We start from the raw sequence: 10,370 nt of genomic DNA, 5'->3' as shown, positions 1-10,370 counted from the left end.
GGAACCACACTTTGTGCTGCTCCTGCAGCCTTATTTCTTTGCAGGGAAGACCCCCAGTTTTGCTGTTCTGATGCTGCAGGCTGCACTCAGTTACACAGATACCATATGGAGATACCCGAGTTAATTGTAATTTAGTCTCCTCAGAGAGCTTTAAAACTTCTAATTTGAATTATCTTTTTTACAGGTATCTTTAATGGTGCTGTACTGAGCTGTGTAGACAGACGTGCCCTTAGGCAGGAGAGCAATCCTCAAGACCCTTCTCTGATCCATAAGCATTATGGTTCGTAGGAGGGGAGAGAGAAACACTATAGCAGCTTCCCCTCTATGTGACCCAGAACATGTGTTGCCCTCCACAAAATCTGCTGAAGTACCTAAAGTACACAGATAACTGCATTTTCTCCACAGGTATATAAATTCGTTTATCAGCATTTCAGGCTTTCCTCTCTCTAAGTGTGTACCTTCTGGTTAACCACTACTGACACTTACAAACAAAGTTTATTTACTGCCACCTTAACTTCCTGAGAGGCAGGGTCTGGTGGTGGAGCACAGAGCATGCCTGCTCCACACCTCCACCATATTGTATCACAGTCTCTTACCTGCAGGTTCCTTCCCCTAATTTCATCTCAGGCTGTTTTCAGGAGCTCCACTAGAAGCAGTTAAAGCTGATAATCTAGTCGTTGGTCTTCTGTAGCACCCTTCTGTGCAGAGAGACAGCACTTATAGACTGTATACTCCTCGGGTTGCAGACTAATATGCACTTAAAAATCCTCAAAAGGAACAAACTCTTTTGTACTCTTTCTTTACCAACATACCAACAATAAACAGAAAAGATGAACCATGCATACTTTTTATTAAAATATGTGCCAATCACAGCATTTTTCTCAGCCACGTTCAGCAATAGGTTATAGACAGACATTCTGAATGGAACTATGCAAATATTTGGAATATAAGACTGAAATATCCTACCTTTCAAAATTTGCTGTATTACATTAAGTCTGCTGTTGCTAGAAGAGACGTCAAATATATCAAGCTTAATAACGTTCTCTAAGGACCCTAAATCTTGGTACACAGTGCAGGAGGTTTTTTATTGAAAACAAACAACAGAAATGGCCCATTAGGACAGTTAGCCTAGAACCCTGCCTTGCCAGGCTCATTGCTTACAGTCAGGACCAGTGGTATAATTCAATTACGTGGCTGTGTACTGTGCAGCATCTCAGGAAAATATATCTGATCATATGTCTGTTTTTCTCTGGTAAAAGGAGCTTGTGGACAGCTTGATAGCAGGATATGGCTGGTCTTTGTGTGCGGCGATAGCCAGACTGATGGTAAGAATTAAAGATGAAACACTGTAATTGACTGTGATTTTATTTGGTTTTGAGTAACATTTTGAATAATTTTTATATCTAAGTGGTCTGTATGTTTTTCCATACCTATTAAATTGTTACAGTGCTCATAGACAGGTGTTTGGCCCGTTCCCAGGGATGGACATTTTTTTTTGGAAAAATATGTACCTGAGACTGTTCTCAATAAGTAGTCCTGGCAGGATATAAAGGCAGGGGTTGAATATTTTATCTATACACTGAGAAAACAGACCCTGGCCAATTTTATTTAATTCTGTTGACAGTCATTTTCTCTTAGTATCTTCTATAAATATGTGAAAGAAGAAGTAAGTTCTTCTTACCTGATGGTTTCATTTTGGGTGGATCTTGAAAGGTTAATAGGTAAAAGCATTGGACAGAATTTGCTGCCATGCAGTCAAACATCCAGGAGAAACTGATTCCACTGTGATGGAATCAGAGTTTAGGTGTGAAAGATTTTCACTTGGTTATAGCTTTTAGTAAAAAAAATCTTGCAGCAGAAATATCTTTAATTAGTACAGTAATTATTAACCTATCAAGAGCAATTTGGATCTTGAGTAAATTCTCTTATGATGGGAAATTTCTTTCAAAACCAACAGGAACTGTGTAGAGTCAATAGCATTGATTTTCCCAGTTAAAGAATTCCATCAATAAAGCCACTCTGAGCCTAGTGCATGACATGGACATGGAGAAAAAGGGTCAGAATATAGGTTTTGTGTTGTCTCTATGGCTTCATAGTTTCAGTAACAGGCAAGAGCCACGTTTGCCCCGGATAAGTCAGAAGGTGCCTTTGTATCAGTGTCTTGGTGACAACTCACAGGCTAGGTAATCTATACTGATAAATTAAAAAGGACTAAGCAGTATGACTGACTCCAAATGACCAAACAACTTGTGTTCATGCTGTTTTTTAGCTCCTTTACAAATTTGCTTTGGAGAAAATGAATGGGAGTAACCTAAAGAAGAACAAGGACCGAAGGAGGAGCTGGCAGTGTGACTGTACAAATTCACTTTCTGAATCTTTTTTATTAAACAATTTATATGCCCTCAGCATCATCCTGATTACCCTGGATTTCTGGTGCAATGAGAAATGGAGCTGTGAATCCATCACATGAAACTACTTCATTCATATTTACACTTTCTGTGCTGGTCCAACACATAATATCTGCAACATCACCTTATCTAGGGACTGCTGGATGACTGTGTGGGATGGATTGCAGAGAGAGGCCAGGAGTCCATGACTTCCTGAAATAGGTAGGAAAACTATCTCTGCAGGTAGCTCTTTAAATTAAGATTGCCATCACATTTGGTAAGGATGTCCTTCAGTAGCCTCATTAATGGTTATTATGCTAAGGCACAGAGGTTCTGTTGTTTATGCTCACCTAATGCTTTAAGTCAGTAGCACAAAAGGAGTGAAATTTAGCTTCCTCATGCATGGGTTCTTGTGGTAGTTTAAACTATAACTCAATCGCCATTTCATCTAGAAAAATATTTTTCTTTCTAGCTGCTTTTACTTTATAAACACACTGCATTACGTGGAGACGTTTTTACCTGGACAAATATCTACAAGGAACAAATATGAAACTACTAAGCTGATTTTCACTCATGATTTTAAAACAAGATATCGCAGTAGATCTCTAGAGGAGAGATCTCACCAAAAGATTAAACCCAAGTCATCTGTTTGGTATTAGCCTTAGGAAGTTTATTTTTCATAAAATAAAGCTCTATTTTGGTACCAGATGTTAATGCCTTTACTCAAATGGATCCCTGCTGATAGCATTACTGAAAAAGCTTTTAGCAACTGATAGAAATTTAAACACTATCTCTGTTCGTGTATAACTAATACATATGATAGACACAGTCTAAAGTATTTCTCAAACTAGATGGCTTAATACTTAATACTCAAATAGGAAAGAAAAAGTATTCACACTGATCTCCAGAGCAGAACTAAATCAGATGACTCGTAACTGAACAAACTAGGTTCATGAAAACAATCTTTCAATATTATGGGTTGAATATAAAGAATGCACAGAACAGATGAAATCCAGAATGCAATACTGTATTTCTATTCACTGGATATCAATGTGCCCCTTTTATTGGTCTTGCAGAATCTGAGGAAGTCATGAGTAGATGGCATGAGTGTTCCATTTTCAAAAGAATAGATAATTACATGAAAGTTCTCTTAAGAGTTTAAGAAGAAATCCCCACACTATTTCTGGTTCCTAGTAAACTTCACTGTTCTTTGAGAAATACCATTCCTTCAAGATATCATGCAATTCTACATTTGCAGATGCCAGAAATACTGGGATGCCAACACCACTGAAAAAGTCCTTCAATACATTAAATACTTCTCCTATCTATCCTTCTTGTCATAAATATTATTCACTATTCATTTCTAGTGACCTTTTTAGCAGTATTAGATTGGTTTATACTTTAAACAAGAAGAATCTTAGTGCGAGGATCTCCAATGAAATTTTATGAGATAATTATACAGTAAATGATGAACATACTATTTTGTGGTCATCATCATTCTGTGCTTTACTGCTTTTGATATCATCACCTCTAAAGGTCTCAAAAAGGCTATTGGGACTTTGCTGAGTGCTGCACTTGCTCAGATTAAAAGGTGGTTTTATTTTTTTCTTCTTGGACTTCTGCAGTCTGAGGCCCTGACTGAAGTGGGGTCATAGTAAGTGAGATCATATCAACCAAAGTAAGCGCATCTCTAACTGTTCACTGAGAAAGTACAAGTGTACTGGCCCATTTAGTTTTCAAAAACAATGATTAGACACAATCCAGTTTCTGGATAATTAGAAATCTGGATTATAATAAATCTGGTTTATAATAAATGAACATGCCTGAAAAGGCATGATGGGAAGTTACTTTTTCAGTACACACAGAATACAAACTGTCAGATCATAATGCTTTAAATTTCCATTAAACTGAACCCTGAGAAAACTGCAGAAACAGGAAATTTACCCAAGTGCATCACCCATCTACTATGTAAGAGTTCTTATTAATTCTAGAGTTACAAACTATATTTCAGAAATAAGTTTTCTACTGATTTGCTATGTTATTGAGGTTGTACTGCCCAGATTGTTCATTCACTGGGGTTTAGTGAGAGGAAGACTTGAATTGCATCTGATACGATGTCCTTATCACAACAGAATCAATTGTGAGGTTTTCCAGCACTGGTAGGGGCATAGTAAAAACAGATCTGTCTTTTGGCCCTGCTATCCCTTGTTGAGAAAGACATGGTGTTTTCAGAGGAGATGGGAAACCACAGTTTATTCTTTTAGCTTAATATATTTGACCACTAACCATGCCTTTCCCTTTAGCTACTATTTGGTCCTCCATTCTCATTTTTATTAGTTTTTCAACATTTCATCTCTTCTCTAGGCCATGCACTGGTACACAGGATATCACCCTGATAACAGGATATAAATGACATTTTTGTCCTCATGATGAGCATGCACAAAAAAGGACAAAAAGCTGTTTGTTTTCTTATGCTGATTTTTTTCATATATCACAAGGCTATTTTAAATTATTTTCTAATTAGAGGTAAAAATACTTTAGGAATAGAAATCTGCTGGTTCACTTATAAATTTAACATTAATCAGAAGTCACAGTTAGATCTACATTTTCTTCCTTATATTCTTTTTTTGGCTCATCCATGTTTTACTTTTGAATTATTATTTTCCAGTTCTTTTGCTAAGCGATAAATCCTCTGATAAGCATTATGTAAAGCCAAGACCAATAAATATTTGATTGACACAAGTTTTATTTTATTGCATGAGCTAATGCTCAGAGGTGAAAATAATTAAACTTTATGGTTTATGCCTGAGGCAGCTCTGGTTTAAAACTGGTGTAAAAAACATATCTAATAGTTAGAAGTGTATACTGACAGTATGGGATAGTAAGATCATTAGACTAGCAAATGTTATCAATATTCATATTTGTTCTGGAAAAACATCTTTAGTTGTTTCTTTTGGGCGGAGGTCTTCATAAAAGCAGATGCACTGGAAAATGTTCTTGAGGAAGCAGGTTTTACAAAGGACTGTGGTTCATTTGGGTAGTCAGAGCTTTTACGGTTACCATGTTCTGAACTCTACAGTTCTGACAGAATCCTTATCTGGGTCATGGACAACTCCTCCATGTTAATTTAGTGAATGTTTTGTGTCCTGGCCAAAAGTACCTCATCTTTGTTGTGGATTTCAAGAGGAAAAGCTCTGTGACCTCCTCTCTGTTCATATTTCGGGCTGTTACCTCAGCTGTACCTTAGGTCCAAAGCATCAATAAGCTATGGAGGAAAAGCTGATCTTGGGATTATGGCTGATGAACAAGATTCTGACTTGCTTGGCATGCCCAAAATAGGTCCAAAAGGAGGCCAAAGATTGGAAAGTCAATGAAGTTTGAGAGATTGGTGTTTGGAAATTCAGACAAAATTTTACCTTGTGTTTGGATACAGCACTGACAGACTTTTCTCCTGCATTGTGACTTGTTTTCTAGACACTTCTAAGAGAATTTTATTTCCAACTTGAAAGTGGGGGGCAAATTTTTAGGGAAATTTTAATCATTTGACTGTGGGATCCCCTATGGGATCTCAGTCACAGAACCTCAGAGATGCCTTTTTCCAGACATCTTGCAAACTTGTTTTCCCTCAGAAATTGCAGAGTACTCTTTTGATTTGAGATTATTTAAAAAAAAATCACAGAAGAATAAATACACATGATAGAGAAACATTTTGCTATGAAAAATTAATAATTATTTAGAATTTTAGTGTATCAGCACTATCAGCAGCAGATCTCAAAGGATACACTAATCTTCTTCATTTTGTGGATATGTTCATAGTGTCCTTTAAAACAAAACAGTAGACACAATCATGTCTGATGTTGCTTCACATCTCCCAGTGAACCGATACAATTAACTCAAAGCTTCAAGGGTGGTTCAAAGAGATTTTCTTCTTAAAATCACAAAAGGAATCCTCTGGTTTGTCAAGCTGTATAAACTTACTAAACTCCATTTTAAAAGTATTTAGATGTTTTAATTCCACTGTTTACAGTGGAAGGCTCTTAGAGATTCTTATTTTTCTACTCTAAATAAGTGATTAGCAATTTATACCCATTTATTTTTATATCAACTACAGCCTAAGTAATTGCATGGCTGTTCTGTTGTTACCAACTAATTCTACTGTTCTCTCATAAAATCTGCTATTCCTCTGAAGAATACAAATCACTATAATCTGTGACATTTCCTTATTTTTTAACTTATGTCACCAGAAATGTGCAGTGTGTTCTAGATGAGGTCTCATCTGTGCCACATACAATAGCAATAATATTTCCCAATTTATTCTTATTGCTCAGAGGATCATTTTATCCCTCAGATTTCCTATCATTTTGGCAGCTCATATCCATTCTTTGGTAGTCCTGTACCTTCAGCTTCACCTAGGTCAATTCCATACGATGTTTCTTTCCCCTAGAAGTTTTCTTGGGACCACATGGTTATGATTTTGCATTTAGTACTACTGCATTTGATCTTATTTCTATTTCTCAAGCTCTTGACCTCATCCAGGGCTTTTTCTGCATGATAATGCAGTCTATTCGTCTTGAAAAGTCCTCCTATCTGCAACACTGCAGATAACCCTATCTCCATACTATAACCTATGCCATTATGCAATTATGAGCACAAGGAACAAGAACAGTCCTGCATGTAAACTGTTCTCTCATTTCCTATTGTTCATCTTCCATTTCTCAAGCACATACCTGTCACTAAGCCCACTACTTGCTGCAGCTTTCTTCTTACACTTCAACCTTCTCCAGACTGATGTTCCTTCAGCTGTTTTAATACCTTCTTTTCACTTCTGCTAAATTTAGTATGGAAATTAAACTTTTCCCTTTTCATCTTCTTTTCCCATTTTATTTTTTTTCCATCCTGCCAGTCTTAATCCTAGAATGCTGTTTAAAATCCTTAGCATGAATGACTCTCAGTGGCCGAACATCTTCCCATGTTTCCTACCTCACGCATTATGAATTTACCGGCTGAGGATATTTTCTTATAGCTTCTGCCTCCCCAGTGGGCTATCATAGGAATTATACCGAGCACTGGCTGGGTATCTTTTCCTTTAGGCATCTTTCTTGGGATAGTACCTGTGTAGTCCTTGAATTTTGTTGCATCAGGTGAACTTTCAGAACTTTTTTCCAGCTCCTGTCAGAATTATTTTACACTTTGTTTCTTGCTGCAGACAAAAGATTCTAAAGAGATCATGTGACAAGCTTGCCAGACTTTTTAATATTTCAGGGTTTTTAATAAAAACCCTCTCTCTAATGTCATCCATGAAGATTAAAACAAAGGTGCCAGACAAGAACTATTTCTAGTGATCTTGGACAAACTGTAACATAAAGCAATCTTAAAGCAGACTTTTTTTTTAATCTCAGTTTTATCTTTTGATTAGGAAAATTTGCTTACTTTTCAGAACTGTGCAACTCAACAAAATTTCTGTCAGCAAGAATAAATGGTATAACTCACCAAAAGTCTCATTAAACCCTAGTGAAGAAGCTAAGAGTGAGTATAGACAGTTTTCTACAGACATGCCCTGAATTCCCTGTGTTTCTCTTCCTAAGTCACTGATTGCTAATAAATTGACTATTATATTTTAGAAGCTGTCATCCATGTCAATAATCTTGCTCTGTGTTTAACTCTTCATTTTACTTGTGATGCTCTCTAGACTGCTTATAATTCCCTTTGTGCAAATGCAAGATATCTCTTTGTCCTAGTTACAGAGAAAGGAGGTGGGTTAGCATTAGGTGGGTGTGATCAATAATGTATTCTATCCTAAATGTAATTTTTGATGGACAGTCTCTTTAAGCACAGGAGGTAGAACTTTCCTTGCCTGGGTTGCAGAGGGGGATTTCCTCTGTATCATTTTAGTTACTGCTATTTACTTTAGTAAATTGTTATTTTTCTTATGTTTCTCCGTATTGCCCCTTCATTATTCAGAGGGGTGGGAGAAGGAAAAACAAAAGGGGAGTGACTTATTTGGAGTTCCAATTTTCCGCTGGTTGTCCAGACCACCACACTCTTGAACTCTAACCCCCCCTGTATTTTACGTTCCTAATAAAGTATACTGGCTATAGATAAGCAAGCAAAGACGGCTAAAGAAAGAGGTAAGATAGGTCATTTCTGCAAAAGTCACAGCACAGAAGGCTGAATTCAATAAAAAGTTATAAGCCTCAAATAATACTCTTCCAGTGCCAGTCACTGTGGTCAATACATAAATCGGAAGCATTATGACTGAGTGAAAAACTTATCCTTGACTTATCAGTAGACTATCTGACTAATTGGTATCCTTGAGGATTTTTATATCCCAGCAAGAACATTTTCTGGGATATGGACAGCTTGATTTCATTCAATTTCATGCCACTTCAGCACATGATTAAATCAGATTTAAATGGATGGACTTTACCTATGATGGTTTGGAAGGACAAATCTAATTAACTTGATTGTCTTTCCATGTATTCTTTATCTTTTCTAAGTTTTAAGCTCTTATTGATTATCAGAGGCCACAAAAAACAGTTGGATAAAATATGCATATACTTTTTTTTGGCAATATTTATAAATCTGAATTAATCTAGTTATATATAAAAAAAAAGAATAAGAGGGATTAATTTTATGAACTTGAACCCTTGGAGCACTTGCCTGCTGTCTGAAATTGGATATACTGTTAAGGAATAAACACCAATGAATAAAACTATTCCCACTCCAAAATAAGCAATAAAATGTCTGTGGAACATGTCAGTGGACATGTCAGTCCACTGTGCTTAAAAAGTTAATATCAAATATCAAACATTAAAAATACTTCCACATATTCCTACCCTGTAATCACCCATCCAGTTTTCTGTGACTGAATTTCTGAATGGGATCTCGCGAAAAATGCAGAAAGTTACTGATTTCAGAGTTCTGTACTGCAAATTGCTTTTGAAAATTCAGCATCTGGACTATGTATTAAAAGATCAAGAACAACTTATACAATATAATAAATAAGATCACTCGAACCTACCCTAGTTAGGAAGACATACTGGATTGTGCAAAACTGTTCAAAATGAAAAGCTTTTCTCTGAAGCCTCCTCTAATTCTAATAAGGTCTTCTATAAAACATTTACTGCCTAGGTACCTTTATAATGATTGTAAGAGTGCAGATGATACTGACAGACATGGACAGAAGCTTAAGATGCCTGTGGATGAAATCAGAGGGAGCTCTGGGGGTGCAGAGAACAAAAAATGTGCAGCCCTCATGTTTGTTGTAACTGTGCAAGAAAAGCTTTGTATGTGATCGAGGTGGGATTCCCGACATACTGAATGGTACACTTACGTTGACAGAAGTCTTTGCCTTGTGCCACCTTCAGATAAAAGCAGAAAATTTCTTGGTAGTTCATTTCATTTTATTCAGCTTAAACAGCTTGCAACCCTAATTACTTATCTGCAAACTTCTGCTTGCACTGAACGAGTGGTAGAAATATAATAATAGTATCTGTGCTAAAAAACACTGGACCACAGATTATAGTGTTATTAGTTTTTAGCTATTAGTGCAGAACCATGTCGAGTGTTACTGTCATCCATCTTTGTGGGGTCTTTGCTCAGATCATATAACAGATATTATTTTAAAAAGCAAATATTTCTTTTCATGTTTTTATGCAAACATAGAGCTAACATTCCCTGCATCATAACAGAACTTCTCCTTTGGAAAGCTTTGGAGTTTTGTTCCTTGTCCTCTTTTTATTCCCTCAGTATAGCCTGTGATTAGTATGAGATAAGGGAGCCATTTACCAACAACTCAGTAAAGAGTTCAGCATTGATCAATACACTTTCAGATACTTCTCTGAGCTTGCAAGAGGATGCTTATCAATCTTTCCTGCTGTGGTACTTATAATCAAACACTACAGATAGTCACAAGTTTACATCCATAATTCACCATGTTCCTCCATTTGTTGATATGGTCTCTTGCTCCAGATTTCTAAAATC

Source organism: Pipra filicauda, unplaced genomic scaffold, assembly GCF_003945595.2.
Source record: "Pipra filicauda isolate LSUMZ 115617 unplaced genomic scaffold, ASM394559v2 scaffold38_size3968069_pilon, whole genome shotgun sequence".
In the NCBI taxonomy this organism is placed as follows: Eukaryota; Metazoa; Chordata; class Aves; order Passeriformes; family Pipridae; genus Pipra; species Pipra filicauda.
This window is presented reverse-complemented; position numbering follows the sequence as displayed.